Genomic DNA, 19,532 nt, shown 5'->3' on the forward strand with positions numbered 1-19,532 from the left:
ATCCAGTGCATCCATTATGATAGTTCAGAAAGTGGCTGAAGTATGAAATCACTCCAAGTCTGCTTCCTCCTCCACTGTGCTTCTCGTTCCTTCATTTGCCCCTGACTTGCCCACGCTACCACAGATAGGAATAATTATGGAAATTCCAAAACCCCAAGAATTCAGGCTTGCACTGCTCAGGAATGGTGGAGTTTTTAAAGAAGTATACAACTTCCACATGCATAGTTTAAAAAGCTACTCTTAAAATCATTAACAGTGGCTATTTCTATGGTGTGCAATTACTGAAGATTTTTATTTTCCTCTTTGTGGTTTCTTAAACTTTCTGACATGATCATGTATTATTTGAGTAGATGTTTTAAATGTATTATAAAGGTAACATTATTAGATGAGTCATTTTTTTTATTTCCCTGGTGCTCTATCTACAAGCACTGTAGAGCAGCCCAGAAAGTGTACAGAAAAGTACCCAAGTGGGGAGTTTTCCACTTCCAGCATTATTGTTCTTTAAAATCCTGGAGATAAGGCCAAGGATGATGATATGAATAGACTTTATCAGCAGGGCCTCAACAGGAAAATAATCCACCACAGATGAATTAGATGAAGAGAGCTTATGAAAAGACTATTTACAGGGAGTGGTCAGGACAACAGGAAGAAACAAGGGATAGTGAAGTTTGAGTGAAAACCATTTCCATCCCTAGAGCCAGCCAATTAAGGGAAGAAATAGAGTTGTCAGAGCTCAGTGAGGGCTGGAACTATGGAAGAGGTGCTGCATGGTGGGTGGTATAGCTATGTGGAATGTGGCTATTGATTGGGATATAGTGCCACTGCAGGGAGAGGGTGTGGAAGAAATAGCCTAATGTCCCACTCTCTGATCTCCTACCATTCCTACCCCATCACCAAACCCAATGATAAGCCAACAGGCAAGGGAACCAAGAACATGCAGTCCCTAGGGATAAGCCTCCTAGGACACGGAGAGGGACTAGGTGCAAGAGAACTCCATCTCTAATACAAGGAGACACAAAATTCTAATGACACACCTTATCATCATGAGGTAGTCTTGATTCAAATATATACCTATGTAGAACCAAAGTTCTAATATTAGTCACCACTAGACTGTTCATCAAGCAAGCAAGGAAAGAATGATAAAAAAAGAGAGTTGATTAACACAAAACACACATAGTTGTTACACTCCCCTGTTGCTAAGAAATAGCAACTTCTTTATCTCCCTTCCCGTACAGACAGGGAATCGGCCTTCCTCTGCATACAATCCTTTTAATACATACCACTAGTGTAGTTTCTGGACAAACTAGTTGTGAGCCCCCTCTGGATCAACATTCTCCAAATCCATAGGAGACTTAGATGGAAAAAAGGAACGAGTCATAGAGAACAAAGCTGAGAGAGAGAGAGAGAGAGAGAAACATCAGTCTAATACTCTAAAATGACCTCACCAGTCTACATTGACAGGATTACAGGAAGCATGTACAGAAGTGAATTTCAAAGGTGTTGACCAGTAGGAAAGAAATAACACTTGATGGGGTGAATTCCCTGACATAAATGTACTCATTCAGTTCAAGTATGATGAAGATATGTTGTAATTATCTTATCTAGCTAATCAAATACTGGATTAAATGATGGTCTGTAGTTACTGAATTAAAAATGCCTGGCTCATGACAAGAGCCTAGGGTGATCATTGACATCATAAATAAGAGTATCAATTATTAAATCAACAACAGGAGTCACTGTGCACTTGCTCCCCATGTAGGACCTCTGTCCGTAATGTGTTGTACTATGAGAATTAACAGTAAAACTAACCTTCAAACAGTACTTCATACTTTGTATATCTGTGTGGGTATAAACTGTTGAAATCTTTACTTAGTATAGAGTTGATCTTCTGTATATAAAGATAATTAAGAATTAATCTTAATGAAGAATGGTATGGGAGAGGGAGTAGGAGGTGGGATGGTTTGGGGGTGGGAGGGCAGGTATGGGGGGAAGAACCACTATAATCCAAAAGTTGTACTTATGAAATTTACATTTATCAAATAAAAGCTTTCTATAAAAAAATGCCTGAGTATCTCTGATCTCTTATAGAACAAGGAGTCCAAATGGATATAATGGAATGGATCCCTGTAAAAACTGCTTAGCTGTCCCTCAACTGTACCTCCTAGGAACACACAAAGAATACTTCAAAGCATTTTTTAAAAGTACTGATGGGCCCAGCACTGTAGCACAGTGGGTAAAGCTGTTGCCCATGTGGGAGACTCAGATAAAGCTTCTGGCTCCTGGGTTCGGCCTGGCCTAGCCAGGCTGTTGCAGCCACCTGAAGAGTGAATTAACAGACTGAAGATCTCTCTCTTTCTCTCTCTCTCTCTCTCTCTCTCTCTCTCTGTAACTCCTTCAAATAAGTAAATAATCTATTTAAAAAGCATTGATGATGGGCCAGCACTGTGGTGTAGCGGCCAAAGCCGCCACCTGCACGTGCCAGCATCCCATATGGGCGCCAGTTCGAGTCCCAGCTGCTCCATTTCCGATCCAGCTCTCTGCTATGGCCTGGGAAAGCAGTAGAAGATGGCCCATGTCCTTGGACCCCTGCACCCACGTGGGAAACCCAGAAGAAGCTCCTGGCACCTGGCTTAGGATCAGCGCAGCTCGAGCCTTTGCAGCCATCTGGGGAGTGAACCAGTGGATGTAGGACTTCTCTCTCTCTCTGTCTCTACCTCTCTCTGCAATTCTGCCTTTCAAATAAATAAAATAAATTTTTAAAAAAAAATTTTTAAAATTAAAAAATAAAAAGCATTGATGATCTTCCTCTTCTCTCCTATTTCTCAGAAATTCAGTCTGAACAACATTAGGCACAGAGCAAGGGAGGCTTCTGGAGGGCAGGGTGTTAGAGCCTGAGAGGAGAAGAAAGGCATGGAATAGAGTTATGGAACTTAAGCAGGGTGTGGAGGGCACTCACGCAGGTATGGAGGGGACAGCCTGGCATGAAATGTCAAAATTCAAACAGGGAAAGGAGGGAATTCATGCATAAGGCTGGCCTAGCATAAGGTACTAGCTGTGCTGATCATAATCCCAAAAGACACAGTCCTAAACATCATAATCCCAAATGTTAAAACCCCAAAAGATCAAAGCACTATAAAGATCAAAATTCCAACAATCACAATCCCAAAAGATTAAAACTCCAAATGTTTAAATCCTGAAGGCTAAAATCCAAAACCCTGAAATTCTGATTAGGGGAAAATGCTACCTAAAAAGGGTACACAGCCAAATTCTGGGGAAGAATTAGTGCATTTTCAGGTGTTTGCAGGACAGCTGCCAAATTATTTGTGAGCTGCTTCTGCCCCTTCACACATAATGCCATGACTGTCTTTAAAAAATGCCCTTCACCAGAGAACAAAAAGAATTCAACAAGCTCAGCAATCTTCTGAATCAATGATACTTGTTGATATAGAGGTTCCTCAAGCATTACAAGCACATAAAATGGCGAACTACAAGTATTCTTGTTTAGGGATTTGACTGTTGAAGAAGATAGACTTATATTTAACCACTAAATCTTACATAGAAAAATAGCACATTCTTTAGTTTAGCTAATGAATTGTACTACTAAAACCAGCCCCACTTTTTTATCAAATACATACAAATCAGGAACAGGTGTTGTGGCACAATGGGTTAAGCTGCCACTTAGCACACCTATATCCCATACTGGAGTGTGAGTTTCAATCTCAGCTACCCTGCTTCCCATTCAGCTTCCTGCTAATGCACACTTTGGGAGGCAGAAGATGACGGCCCAAATTTCTGGGTTCCTGCCACACAAATGGGAGATCAGGATGGAGTTACAGGCTCCTGGCTTTGGCCTTGCCCAGACCTGGCCATTGCCCCCATTTAGAGAGTGAACCAACAGATAAAGGATCTCTCTCTCTCTCTCTCTCTCTCTCTCCCCCCTCCCTCCCTGCTTCCCTCTATCTTTTCTCTGTCATTCTGCCTTTAAAAAGACTTTCATGGACTGCATTGTGGCGTACAGAGTGCTTGGGCCCCTGTACACACCTGGAAGACCTGGAAGAAGTTCTGAGCTCCTGGCTTCCACCTACCAGAGCTCTGGTCGTTTAGCCATTTGGGGAGTGAAACAGCAGATGGAACATTCTCTCCCCCTCTGTAACTCTGCTTTTCAAATAAATAAAAATAAATTTTAAAAAAGATTTTCTTTTTTAAGATTTATTTATTTGAAAGGCAGAGCTACAGAGAAGCAGAGGCAGAGAGAGAGAGGTCTTCCATCTGCTGGTTCACTCCCCAGATGGTTGTAATGGCCAGAGCTGCACTGATCCAAAGCCAGGAGCCAGGAGCTTCTTCTGGGTCTCCCACTTGGGAGCAGGGGCCCAAGGACTTCTACTGCTTTCCCAGGCCATACCAGAGAGCTGGATCGGAAATGGAGCAGCCGGGACTCAAACCGGTGCCCATATGGGATGCTGGCACTGCAGGCAGCGACTTTATGCACTACGCCAAAGTGCCAGCCCCTAGACTTTAAAAAATATACACAAGTCATACCCCTAATAGATCCAAAAATTCTAAAACTTATCTACTTATTTATGTATATGTATTAATGACTGGAAATCGTGGAACATTTGATAAATACTTAATTTGAAGGTTTGGTGGACTTTGCAGAAGAAAACAGATTTCAATTGACCCCTAAATCATAAAGATAGATTTTGAATTAAGTGTAATCAAGACTTCCAGGGGCCAATAGCTGTGGTGTAGCAGGTAAAGCCGCCGCCTGCACTGCCAGCATCCCATATGGGTGCTGGTTTGAGTCCCAGAATCTCCACTTCAGATCCAGCTCCCTACTATGGTCTGGGAAAGCAGCAGAATATGGCCCAAGTTCTTGGGCTCCTGCACCCATGTAGGGGACCTGGAATAAGTTCCTGGCTCCTGGCTTTGGATCAACCCAGTTCCAGCCATTGGAGACATTTGGGGAGTAAACCATGGATGGAAGATTCTCTCTCTCTCTCTCTCAATCTCTCTCTCTCCCCCTGCCTTTGTAACTCCACCTTTCAAATAGATAAATAAATCTTTAAAAAAAAAAACACTTCCAAAAGTGGATTTCAAGGCACTGACAATGAAGTTTGTTTCTTCCATTCATCCCAATGCATTTGGTAGAAAATTCAGATGAGAGGGTTGGCTATGTGATATAGCAACAATGAAAACTTCAGTTTAAAAAAGCATCATTTGTCTGCATTGGCATTCCTTCCAGAAGACATTCCTGGAGCTTTTAATGAATTAAACCTGAATTTGCCTGAAGAAGCCAACAGTTATTGATTGGTTTGAAAATAATTTTTTAAACAGTTTTTTTTTAATTTGACAGAATTAGCAGTGAGAGAGAGAGACAGAGAGAAAGGTCTTCTTTCCGTTGGTTCACCCCCCAAATAGCCGCTACGACTGGAGCTACGCCAATCCAAAGCCAGGAGCCAGATGCTTCCTCCTGGTCTCCCATACAGGTGAAGGGGCCCAAGAAGTTGAGCCATCCTCCACTGCCTTCCCAGGCCACAGCAGAGAGCTGGACTGGAAGAGGAGCAACTGGGACTAGAACCGGCGTCCATATGGGATGCCGGCGCCACAGACGGAGAATTAACCAAGTGAGCCACGGCACCGGCCCCTTGAAAATAATTATCAGTATGGTAGGATATAAAGACACATAGTGCAATGCTGTTCCTGATCAATCAATAGTATTTTTTCCAGCAGACTGGTGGTTTGTTATATGAGTGCATGCAGAATGGATTTCCACATATCAAAAACAACATAGAAACATGGCAAAATGAAAAAAAAATGTAACAGGGAGTAATCACATCAGTGTATACAGACTCAAAAAAATTTTAAAAAGATCACAGCCACACAGTAAATGAACATGAACATATTCTCTGAGCAGAAGTATGCTGTAAAAAAAAAAAAACGCAGTTAATCATCATAACACAACAAAATATAGCTCATGATCATGAAAGTCAGCCAGCTTTTTTAAAGAAAGATTCATTTATTTATTTGAAAGGCAGAGTTACAGAGAGAGATGGAGAGACAAAGAGAGATCTTCCATTTACTAATTCATTCTCCCAAATGGCCGCAATGGCAAGGGTTGGACAAGGCAGAAGCCAGGAGCAAAGAACTCCATCCAGGTCTCCCACGTGAGTGGCAGGGGCCCCAGCACTTGAGCCATCTTCCACTGCCTTTCCAGGTGCATTATCAGGGAGCTGGATCAGAAGTGGAGCATCCAGCACTAAAACTGGTACTCTTACATGATGCTGTCATCACAGGCAGTGGTTTTACCCACTGTACCACAATGCCAGCCCCTCATCTTCTCATCATTTCCAATACTGGAGGTATAAACTGTGTAACATTTTTAGAGTTCTACTTCATTATATATTTTTTTGCAAATTTGACTCTGCAAAAGTGGTTTACCACAATGTTGATTTCATGTGTAAGCATTATGAGTGGGCATAAAAGTGTTAATCTTCAGTAAATGAAGAGATGTTCTTTTTTATACACTTGTAGTTGTGAAAAATATTATTTCTTGAGATCTGGGCTTTTTTTGACAACTAGATGTGTGGTAGTGACCCATCAACATTTTCTTATCAATTTCATCAAAAGACAGATTACCCAATATGATGTTTCAGAAGACAACACTTACAAAGCTAGGTATACACAATTACCAACGATAGTTAATTTCATTTATACATTTTGCTTTTTGACATATCTCCTTGTGAATACAGTTCAACAGTTATGTAATTATAATTACTATACCTAAGTGTTTATGCTTGCAAAAATATGTTGTTATTGGTTTCGTTGCGCGGCAGGCGTTCGCGCAAGTGCTTCATCCTTAGGGTCAGCGCCATGGGTGGGTCCGGGCTCCTCGAACGCCTAGCCCCGCGGCTGGGCCTCTCCGATCCTGACCTGCTGAGGAAAGCAGAGGAGTCCTTACGACTGTCCCAGTTGAAGTGTGTTGGCCTCTCTGCCCATACCACCGAAACCCAGCAGTGCGGTCATGTGCCTGGACCTCGCAGCTTCCTGTATGAAGTACCCCTTGGACAGGGCTTATTTTTTTTCTTTTTTTATTTATTTTTTTTCATTTATTAAACTTTTATTTAATGAATATAAATTTCCAAAGTACAGCTTATGGGTTACAATGGCTTCCCCCTCCCCATAACTTCCCTCCCACCCGCAACCCTCCCCTTTCCCGCTCCCTCTCCCCTTCCATTCACATCAAGATTCATTTTCAATTCTCTTTATATACAGACGATCAGTTTAGTATATGTTAGGTGAAGATGGACAGGGCTTATTTAATTAAACTTTCTGGTTTGAACAAGAAAATGTATCAGAGCTGTCTTAAATCTTTTGAGTGTTTACTGGGCTTGAATTCAAATATTGGAATCAGAGACCTAGCAGTACAGTTTAGCTGTACAAAAACAGTGAACATGGCTTCAAAGATACTGCAAAGGTAGGAATCCAGTCTTCCTCAGACACAGCAAGTAGATCTTGATTTGTCCAGGCCGCTTTTCGCCACTGCTGCAGTACCCTCAGCATGCAAGATTCTAAAACTGAAAGTGGATCAAAACAAAATGGTAGCTGCATCTGGTGTAAAAAAAAGCCATATTTGACCGACTGTGTAAACGATTAGAGAAGATTGGACAACAGATTGACAGAGAACCTGGAGATTTAGCTGCTCCACCACAGAAAAAAACAGAAAGCAGTGGATGAATTGCCAGCACAGAAAACAGAGAAGATAGTAGAGACCTCACACAAACCACAGAAAGATGAAGACTTGACACAGGGTTATGAAGAATGGAAAAGGAAGATTTTGGAAAATGCTGCCATTGCTCAAAAGGCTATAGCAGAGTGATTTCAGTTTTCAAAGACTATTGCCTTGAAAGCAAAGAAGCTAACACAAGGGCTGATGTCTGGGCAGTATGCTGACCCTTAACATCGTAATGGGTCAACCACAGTGCCTCACTTGGCCTGGGCTTCCCACAGGTCTGTGCTCTACTACAAAATTAGATTGGAGCCATTTTGCTTTTTTGTTTTTGTTTTAAGCAAAAGGCAGTGTCCTTTCCTATCTGCAGTGTGAAATATGTGCTGAATGGAATCTTACAGATTTAACTCAAGTCTTTGTGTAGGCTTTTTGGTTTGACTAAATCGATGTGTTGTACAGACTAAGTTAATAAATGTCATTTTTATATGCAAAAAATATGTTGTTATTGTCTATTTCATTATGAAGAGTGACCTATGAAGTGTTCTGACATGTTTTTATATGTTTCTCAAATAAATTTCCTTTTAAAATGTGAATAAATATCTTTTAAAGAGTTTTCAAAATATTTTTGGCATAATTTTACTTTCAGAATTTTGATCTTTTGGGATTTTTAGACTTTAGGGATACTGATATTTCAGGATTTCAGTATTTAGGATTGTGGCTTTCCAGATTATGCCCCAAACTTGGATACTAGCACCCAAGTAGGGTTAAACTAGTATCCACATTGAACAGTCCATGAGAGCACAGCATGGCAGAGGGAGGAGAACACTGCCAAGGAGAGGTGGCCCTAGAATAGGCTATCAAAGTCTGAATATGATAAGGAGAGTATCCATATGAAGTGAAGAGGGCTGCCTAGTGTGGTAGATCAGAGCCCAAGAAGAGGGAAATGGGTATCCTTCCAGAATAAGTGGCCTGAGAATGGAGTATCACAGCCTAAGTGAGGTTAGGAGGATACCCATATCAGAGTACAAACTAGCATGCAAAGATAGAGCTAAGTAGTGGGAGAAAGGCATGTCTACAGAGATGCAACCTGGCATGCAGTGTCAGACCCTAAGTGGAATGACAAGGGTGTCCACAAAGTCAGGCAGATTAATACAGAGTGTCAGATCCTGAGCAAGGTGAAGCATGTATCCATGAAGTGAGGTGGCAGCCTAAATCAGGGTATCAAAGCCTGAGCAAGGTGTGGAAGGTAGACATGCAGGTGTAGGGTCTGGTATGGGGTGTTAGAATCCAAGAAGAGGGAAAAGGATGCCAGTGAAGGATAGGGACTTCCTGGTGTGAGGTATAAGAATCCAAGTGGGATGAGAAAGCCTTATATGCAAATGAGAGAGCACCCTATAGCAGAGAGTTTGTACCAAAACAGAGTGAAAAGGATGTGCCCAAGGAGCACCTCCCCAGTGTTGGGTATCAGAACCCAAGCAGTGTAAAAAAAAAAATCCACATGCAAGAGGAGCAGCTTGGCACTAAGGGGTCAGAGTCTGAGCAGGGCAGGGTTGGGGAGGCATCCCTGCAAAAGAGGTGACCTGGCATGGAGTGTCAGAACCCACATGCAGTTAAGAGGATATTCACGCAGCAGAGGTAGGGATGAGCAGTGTGCTGCACCAGAGACTGAGGGATAGAGAATGGTAATCCCCACAAGAAAGTATCCTGGTGTGGGCTATCAGTACCCATGAAGCATGAGAAGGACACCCATGCAGAAGGGTGGCCTGACATCAAATGTCAGTGCAAAAGTAGGGTTAGGAAGCTTTCTCTACAGGTGAAGGATTGGTAGAGGAGATTCTGACTAATTACATACAGGGGGCCTAGTCAAGTTGTTAAGAATAACTAAAGCCAAGTTCCTCACTGTCAGAGAAGGGGAAAAATTGGAAAACCTGTAGTATTGTATTATAACTAGATGTACCAATGAGAACTCATGATTTCTTTTTTTCTTTTTTTTCTTTTCTTTTTTTTTTTTTTGACAGGCAGAGTTAGGGAGAGAGAGACAGAGAGAAAGAAAGGTCTTCCTTCTGTCGGTTCACTCCCCAAATGGCCGCTACAGCCGGCGCGCTGGACCAATCCAAAGCCAGAAGCCAGGTGCTTCCTCCTGGTCTCCCATGCGGGTGCAGGGCCCAAGGAATAGGGCCATCCTCCACTGCCTTCCCAGGCTACAGCAGAGAGCTGGACTGAAAGAGGAGCAACCGGTACAGAATCTGGCACCCCAACCGGGACTAGAACCTGGGGTGCTGGCACCGCAAGCCGTGGCGCCGGCCTGAGAACTATGATTTCTAATATAAAAATAAATATATGCACATGAATTATTTGTATATATACTTGTTTACACACACACACACACACACATACACCTTTACCTGAATCTCTTAGCTCTGGCTGCTGAGAGCATCTAAAAGCAATGACACTCCAGTAGCAACAATCATACTTAGCACCCAGATCTTGGCTTCTAAGTACCATTTTCTGTTAAAAGAAACCAGAGCTCTGTGCAGAAATGGCTGATTATAGGGCTGGGACAAGAAAATGGTAAGATGAGCCAGGAACATCTTTTTTGTGCCAGAAATCAAAGAAGCAAGCAATTGTCCAAGAATGAAGGAGGCATAACAAAAGGACAAATAAACTAGCAATTTGAGCATCAGATTAATGATAGTAACAAATTATTGAATAAAATAGGAAACCATGAGTCCACTCTGACAAAGTAAATAAAGAAATAAACTTACATTTTGATGAGGAATGGGCTATCTGCATAGTTTCTAAGTATTTCCTCACAAAGTGCTTATCAATTACTAAAGGTGAAAACAGTAACTTTACAGTGGACAACCCTGGCACATGTTGCCTTCAATAAGCATACAAGTGAACATTAGTAACAGTACAAATATAAATCATTTGTCTCCTGATAGGATGTGATAAAAAGAATGCAGCATTTACATGATGTTATTGTCAAAGATATTCTTTCAGTCAGATTCAATGAGAGAAAAAAAATCCACTAGGAATTTGTTACAGAGATTTGAGCTACAAATGCAGGAGATGTTTAAGCAATGTATGCTTGGCTGTTTCGGTCTTTTTGTCTGATGCTGGAACTTGAAGTTCACTGAGAAGGCAGTTGGAAAGGGAAGACAGATAATGTGGGGGAGGACGAGGACAAATCAGAGTCCACAAGCACAAGCTGGCAGTTCTTGTTGCTTCTGACCTTAGTGATATGGATATCCTGCAGAAGCTGGGACCTTCATCATGGAGTTAAACACATACCTGGCCCAGGAGTCAAAGGAATTGATGTACAATCTAGGGGAAAGTGCACAGTTACAGGCCCAGATGGTGCCCCACACCAATAGAGTGTCAACAAATAAGCAACACTGTGTTTAAACTACAAAACAGCTGCTGCTTCACTTCCACCCTCCAAATCTCACAGAATAATCACTTTTGTGGTCCTGCCTAATAAGAATCATAATGAAAAGGGGATTCTGGTAATGCCATTTAGCTTAATCACTTGGCATATTACAAAGCCACCAGAGATACATAACATGAATCTAATGATAAAGAAATATTTGTATAATCAAAATTGAAGGTAGTCTATGAAACATTCTAATATTCAGAAGTTTCAAGATCATGAAAATCAGGGGAAAACTGATAAATCTTTCCACATTAAAGGAGACATTAAAGGGACATTAAAATTTGATGCAATGTACAATTCTGCCCAGGATCCTTTTACTCTGAAAGACAATTGGCACAAGTTGAATGGGATCTAGGATTAGATTGTGATAATGTGTCACTGTCAATTTATCAATGATGCTGGTTGTCTTGTGGTCATATAGGAGAATGTAATTTTTTATTAGAATGCACACTTAAATATATGGAAAAACATACATGCAATATTTGGAGGGTTGGGGCTGGCCTGAAGTGCCAGCATCCTATATGGGTGCCGGTTCAAGACCCAGCTGCTCCACTTCCGATCCAGCTCTCTGCTATGGCCTGGGAAAGCAGTGGAAGATGGCCCAGGTCCTTGGGCCCCTGCACCCATGTGGGAGACTTTGAGGAGGCTCCTGGCTCCTGGCTTCAGATCGGCACAGCTCCGGCTGTTGCAGCCAATTGGGAAGTGAACCATCGGATGAAAGACCTCTCTCTCTCTCTCTCTCTCTCTCTGCCTCTCCTTCTCTCTGTGTAACTCTGACTTTCAAATAAATAAAGAAATCTTTAAAAAAAGATTTTGGGGTAAATGGGCAGCAGGTCGGTAATTTATTCTAAAAAGTTTCAAGAAAAAAAAAACTTATTTTACCTGCCACTTGTCTGTAATATTTCTGTATACTTATGATTGTTTCAAAATTTAAAAAAATAGTAAAAATATGCATTGACAAGGGAAGTACATGCCTTCTTGACAAAAGCATAGTGGTCATACTCTGAAGGCCAGAATAATGGTGAGGGATACTGCAAAGGAATTGGGCCCCCTGACCTAAAATGGGAACAACAGGATCCTGAAAAAGTTAAGGCCAGGGAGATAAAATAGTAACAATTACCACAGTAATACATAGGGATAGAATGATAATCCAATTGTTTTGACTCACAAGTATCTGTGGCAATGACTAATTGATCACAAGATACCTAAAAATGAAATGTATGTTCAACTTACTAAAGTGCTGCTTCACATACTGTAATGATTATTTTAAAGTGTCAACCTGACTGAATTAAGGTACATCAAGGTAACTGGTAAAGCATTATTTTGGGGTACATCTGTAGATGTTTCTGGAAGAGCATTAACTGGCTTAGTAACAAAGATCTACTCTCACACAAATGTAGGTGGATATCATCCAATTTACTGAAGGCCCAGAAAGAACAAGAAGGCAGAGGGAAGTTGAATTCACTCTCTCTCTTCTGGAGCCAGGACACCCTTTTTCCCTGGCCCTTGGACATCAGAAATCTATGTTTTCAGGCCTTCAGACTCCAGGACTTTCAGCAGTGACCACTCCCCGTCCAGGTTCTCAGGCCTTCAGCCTTAGATTGAGAGTTATACCACTGATTCCCCTGCTTCTAAGGCTTTCAGACTTGGGCTGAACCATGCCGCCAGCTTCTGTGGCTCTCCAGCTTTTAGATGGCATATTGCAAGACTTCTCAGTCTCCATAATAATGTAAATCAGTATCATTTATAAATCCCCTCTCAAATATCTATCTTTCTGGCTATCTATCTATCCTATATATTGGTTCTATTTCTCTGGAAAAAATATATATAATACAATATACAAATAATATATAATACATATACAGATATTATGTGTGTATATAACTAATATATATTAGTTCCCACATATATTTTCCATATATACATAAATAAGATATATATGGAAAAATTATAAGTCTTCTGGACAGAAATCTAACTTACTTTGGTCATCATAGAGGGAATCCATGTCTTCTTATCCAGTTCCCAGTCCTAAGCCAGTTCACAGACACACAGCCCCTTGACCAAGGAAGGACTCTGCAACATAGCCACATACACATAGCATAAATTCTCCCCTGAGGATCTTGTAGCAAGTTATCAGGGTAACTAAACTGGGGAAAGAGAAATACTCAGACCTACTGGATATTATTAGATAATGGCTCTGAACACACACTAATCCCTAAACATCTGAAATATCACTATTAACCACTGATCAGAGCAGGTGACCTATGGAGTTCAGATGATAGTATTGGCTTGAACATGTCTTACAGTGGAGCTAAGTTTACATCTTATGGTTATTTTGTAAAAGATTTATGTATTTATTTATCTATTTATTTGAGAGAGAGAGAGAGAGAGAGAGAGAGAGAGAGAGATTGATCTTAAATCTATTGGTTCACTCCCCAAATGACTGCAACATCCAGGGCTGCACCAGGCTGTAGCCAGGAGCCTGAAACTCATCCTGGTCTTCCATCTGGGTGACAAGAACCCAAGAACTTGGGCCATCATCTGCTGCCTCCCAGAGTGTGTATTAGCAGGAAGCTGGATCAGAAGCAGAGTAGCAGGGACTCAAACCTGGTGCTGCAACACCACAGTGCCCCCGTCCCAATCCTCTAGCATTCTATTCACCAAGAATCACAATATATTGTAGGAATAGATACATACATTTACTAACTGGCAGAATTCCCAAATTCATACTCTGATCATTGAGTGATACATTATAGTAGAAAAAGCCAAATGGAAGTCCCTGGAACCGCCCCACCTCTGCTACATTAGTAAACCAAAAGCATTGTGTCTATGGGGTAATTAAATAAATCAATATCTAATCAAAACTTGAGAGATGCTATTAAGGTAATTTCTACCAAATCCCCAGGTAACTCACTGACTTGGCTAATGCAAACCAGATGGTTTTTTGGAAAATCAGAGTAAATTATCACAAACATAATTAAATGATATAAATTGCAGCTGGGGTTCCATATGTGGCAACTCTACTGGTATATAGCTATCAAATTGGAAACTCATTCTTCCCCATTTTAATCAATAAGCAACATAACAAACAGTTTATATTTACAGGGAAGAAACAACAATATATCTTTACTATTTCCACACAGCTATTCTGCTCATTGTCACAGCCCAGAAGACAGTTGATTCTCTTCATATCCCAAAGAACATCACAATGGTCCATTACATTGATGACATTACACTATATAAATCCACTGAAGAGGAAATAGCAAGTGACCTAAATACCTTAGCAAGACGTGTGTGCCAGAGGATAGGGGATGAACCTTGGAAGAGTTCAGAGGCTTGCCACATTTATGGAGTTCCTAAGGGTCCAGTGGTATTGGGCATTCTAGATATCCCATATGAGATAGAAGCTCTTGCATGTGTACCATCTACCATGAATAAAGAAGCACAGTAGTACTTCTTAAGATGCTTTGGACATTTCATTATGCTGCTCTGACCCATTTATTGTGACCCTTGTTAAGACTACTTTTGGGCCAGCGCCACGGCTCACTAGGCTAATCCTCCGCCTGCAGCGCCGGCACACCGGGTTCTAGTCCCGGTCAGGGCACCGGATTCTGTCCCGGTCGCTCCTCTTCCTGTCCAGCTCTCTGCTGTAGCCTGGGAAGGCAGTGGAGGATGGCCCTACTCCTTGGGCCCTGCACCTGCATGGGAGACCAGGAGAAGCACCTGGCTCCTGGCTTTGGATCAGCGCAGTGGCCATTGAGGGGTGAACCAACGGAAAAGGAAGACCTTTCTCTCTGTATCTCTCTCTCCCACTGTCCACTCTGCCTGTCACAAAAAAGGAGACTACTTTTGAATGACACTCCATAAGAAATAGATTTGCAGTAGGTTCCAGTTGTAGCAAACTGATATGTCACTCAGGTATTATGACTCAGCAGATCTGAAGCTACTCAAAATGTCATGTCTGTAGCAGGTAAAGAAAAAGTACAAATCTCTGGCAGACCCCAATAGGAAATCTCTGTGAAGATCACAATGGCTCACAAGCAAGATAATGCTTTCCTCTATTGACAATGATTCTCCACTTGAAAAATAGCTGTTGGTTTACTACTAGGCCCTGGTAGAGACTGAAAATCTGATCATGGGACATGAAGTGACTATACAACTGAAGTTTATTTTCATGAACTGAATGTTTTCTGATCCAACAAACCATAAAATTGCTCACATAAAGCAGCATTTTGTTAAACATGGAAGTGGAAGAATCCCACATACACAATGCATGAGGAACAAAGAGCAATAAATGGTGTACATAATTTTAAAAATCAACTACCTGGGGTAAACATTTAGGTTAGTGGTTAAGAGGCCAGTTAAGATACCCATGTTCTTTATTGGAGTGCCTGGGTTTGAATCCTGGCTCCAGTTCCTGACTTCAGCTTCTTTTTAACACAGACCCTGGGAGACAGTGGTGATGGTTCAAGTAATTGAGTTCTTGCCACCCATATGGCCGACATAGATTGAGTTCCCTGCCGCCAAGTTTAGACCTGGCTAAGGGTCAACCATTATAGGCATCTGGAGAGTGAACCAATGAATAAGAGCTCTCTCACTCTGTCTCTTGCTCACTCTCTGTTTCTTTCTGTGCCTTACCGACTATTTAAAGTCCCTAGAAATTGTCCTAAGGGTAAACAACAAGTGAAGAAACATTTATTCAAGAAAAATCTAGGGGCCGGCGCTGTGGCTCACTTGGTTAATCCTCTGCCTGCAGCGCCAGCCTCCCATATGGGCACCGGGTTCAGTCTCAGCTGCTCCTCTTCCAGTCCAGCTCTCTGCTGTGGCCCGGGAGGGCAGTGGAGGATTGCCCAAATGCTTGGGCCCCTGCACCCACATGGGAGACCAGGAGAAAGGACCTGGCTCCTGGCTTCGGATCGGTGCAGTTTCAGCTGTAGCGGCCATTTGTGGGGTGAACCAACAGAATGAAGACTTTTCTCTCTGTCTCTCTCTCTCTCTCACTGTCTATAACTCTACCTGTCAAATAAATACAAAAAAGAAAAAGAAAAATCTAGGGGCCACCATTGTAGTTCAGAGGGTTAAGCCACCTCTTGCAATGCCAGCACCCCATACTAGAATGCTGGATCAACTCTCAGCTACTCTGCTTCCAATCCAGCTCTCTGCTAATGTGCCTGGAAAAGCAATGGAAGATGTCCCAAATACTTGGGCCCCTGAAACCCAAATGGGAGACCCATTTGGAGTTCTGGGCTCTGGGCTTCAGCATGGTCCAGCCCTGGTGGTTGCAGCCATTTGGGAAGTGAACTAGTGGATGAAAGATTCATTCATTCATTCTCTTTCTCTCTATCTCTCTCTCTCTCCCTCCCTCTCTCCCTCTCTCTCCCTTTCAAATAGATAAAATAAATCATAAAAATAAATTTTAAAAATCTATTAAAACTCAGTAAGAACAGCAAAAATCTATGGAGGTTCAGCAAAGACACATTCTCTCTCTCCCCATCCCCCAAGTGGATTTAATAAAAGCTCCATTCTATGAGGGTATGGCCAAGAAAATAGGTCTCTTACACCCCTCAACTCTAAATCAAGTGTTACCATATTTCCTTGAGAGAGACAAGCCAACTAGCATTTCTCATCCTCTCCAACTCCAAGTCCCAGGAACTAAATTCCTGTGAATCCCATCAAGAGGTTGGGACTCCCTTACTCCACCATGCTTCAATACACAGGACAGACACATTATATCAGGTGTCAAAGGCCAAGAATGCTGGAGCCTGAGTCACCCTCGTTCCAACTCACTGTCAAGATGTTGGCTCTATGTTGTCAGTGAAAAGCTGAGAAGATCAGAGTTACTGACTCATGTAGGGCTCAGAGAATAACTCAGAAATATTTACTAGGAAGAGAGAGCGCTCCAGGGCCGGCGCTGTGACATGGCAGGTGAGGCCACCGCCTGCAGTCCAGCATCCCATATGGGCGCCAGTTCAAGTCCCGGCTGCTCCACTTCCAATCCAGCTCTCTGCTATGGCCTGTGAAAGCAGTAGAAGATGGCCCAAGTCCTTGGGCCCCTACACCCGTGTGGGAAACCCAGAAGAAGCTCCTGGCTCCTGGCTTTGGATCGGCGTAGCTCTGGCCATTGTGGCCAACTGGGGAGTGAATCAGCAGATGAAAGACCTCTCTCTCTCTCTCTCTCTGCCTCTCCTTCTCTCTCTGTGTGTAACTCTGACTTTCAAATAAATAGAAAAATCTTTTCAGAGAGAAAGAGAAAGAGAGAGAGAGCAAGCGAGCACTCCAGAGCTCTTCTCAGATAAACTGACTTTATTTGAAACAATTTATGAGGAAGTTCAATCATAAGTGTGGTCTTAGAAACAATGGTTAAATCTGTTTCCTTGTTGATCGTCTGTCTGGTTGATCTGTCTATTGCTGAAAGTGGAGTATTGAAGTCCCCCAATACTATTGTATTGGAGTCTAAGTCTCCCTAAATGAAAGATCTCTCTGAGTGAGAGCCCAGTAGAAAGAACGGGCCATCAAAGAAGGAGGTACCTTTCTCTGAAGGGAGGAGAGAACTTCCACTTTGACTATGACCCTGTCTGAATAAGATCAAAGTCGGAGAACTCAAGAGGCTTCCATAGCCTTGGCAGCTCATGACAAGAGCCACGGGTGATTACTGATGTCATAAATAAGAGTGTCAATTGTTAAATCAACAACGGGAGTCACTGTGCACCTGCTCCCCATGTAGGACCTCTGTTCTTAATGTGTTGTACTATGTGAATTAACGGTAAAACTACTACTCAAACAGTACTCTATACTTTGTGTGTCTGTATGGGTTCAGTCTGTTGAAATCTTTACTTAGTATATACTAAGTTGATCTTCTATATATAAAGATAATTGAAAATGAATCGTGATGAAGAATGGGATGGGAGAGGGAGTGGGAGGTAGGATGGTTGCGGATGGGAGGGTGGTTATGGGGGGGGAAGCCGCTATAATTCAAAAGTTGTACTTTGGAAATTTATATTTATTAAATAAAAGTTTAAAAAGAACCAGAAACAGAGGGAAAGGGGCTCGTGGAATTTCTACAAAGAAGAGATGCTCAGTCAGAAGAAAGTGGCCAAAGAAGGCTTTGCAAGATAAAAGTGGCGGGCTGTTTAGTTCCTAGAAAGCTGCTTCTCTGTCTCAGAAGGTAGACCTTGCACAGGAATGCTCTGAACACTGCTCGTGTAACCAGTGCCAAACCTGGCTTGTCATGATGCCCCTGAACCTGAGTTCCTTGTTCAGAGGAAGAATGGTGGGAGTGGGCAGGAGGGAGGGTAGGGTAGGAAGAATCACTGTTTGTATACTTGTATATATGAAATGCATTAAGTGTGTATACCTGAAATAATATATATATATTAAAAAACTAAAAAGAAACAATGGTTATTTTGGTAGTGAGCAATTAAGAGGAGATTGGTAATTCCATGAGAGTAACCATCTAAGCTATAGAGCAGTTTATTTACTACAGAGAACCAAGGAAAGTAGAAGCTAAGATTAGCCTCCCAGGGAGAAGAACAAGCCTCAGATATTGCCTGAAAAGTTAACCCCCTCAAAGGGGCCCAAATATAATTGGGTCATGCTATGAAGCAATTTAAGGCCAAAGCCTTCTAAAACAGTAGAGAAATCAGATAGATATTAGTATAGCCTAACAGCCTGGTGTGATATCAACAGAGATAGACAGCTTAACACACACCAGTCATTCAGAGAGACAAAGAGCATGCTCAAGGTTACATCTTCTGAGGAGCAATATTAAAGGTTTCACATTACATGGAAAGTACATTTCACTAAAATAGTCTAGCCATACTACTAAACAAATAAACAATCAAACAACAAAAAGAAGCCACAAACATGAGGAATGAAGCCAGTACCCAATCTTATTACAATACATTCCCTAAAATGTCCTATTTTCAACAAAAATTATCATACATGCAAATAAACAAGGGAAGACTGACCTATATACAGGAAAAGTGCAGGAAAGAAATTCCTAAGAGAGAGTGATCAGATGTTGTATTTGGCAGAGTAAGACTTCAAAACAACCATTGCAAATAAATTCAAAGAAAATTATGTTTAAAGAAATATAGGGCCAGCGCCGTGGCTCAATAGGCTAATCCTCCGCCTACAGTGCCGGCACACTGGGTTCTAATCCCGGTCGGGGCCCCGGATTCTGTCCCGGTTGCCCCTCTTCTAGTCCAGCTCTCTGCTGTGGCCCGGGAGTGCAGTGGAGGATGGCCCAAGTCCTTGGGCCCTGCACCCCATGGGAGACCAGGAGAAACACCTGGCTCCGGGCTTCAGATCAGCACGGTGCGCCGGCCGCAGCACACCGGCTGCGGCGGCCATTGGAGGGTGAACCAACGG

The 19,532-nt window shown here is 42.2% G+C and overlaps 1 pseudogene; it reads left to right on the top strand.

Moving 5' to 3' along the window:
- LOC133752570 (origin recognition complex subunit 6-like) overlaps window positions 1–8,178 on the top strand; it is a 55,612-nt pseudogene extending 47,434 nt beyond the window's left edge.
- The last annotated feature ends 11,354 nt before the right edge of the window (window positions 8,179–19,532 follow it).

The sequence above is a fragment of the Lepus europaeus genome, chromosome X, assembly GCF_033115175.1.
Source record: "Lepus europaeus isolate LE1 chromosome X, mLepTim1.pri, whole genome shotgun sequence".
NCBI lineage: Eukaryota > Metazoa > Chordata > Mammalia > Lagomorpha > Leporidae > Lepus > Lepus europaeus.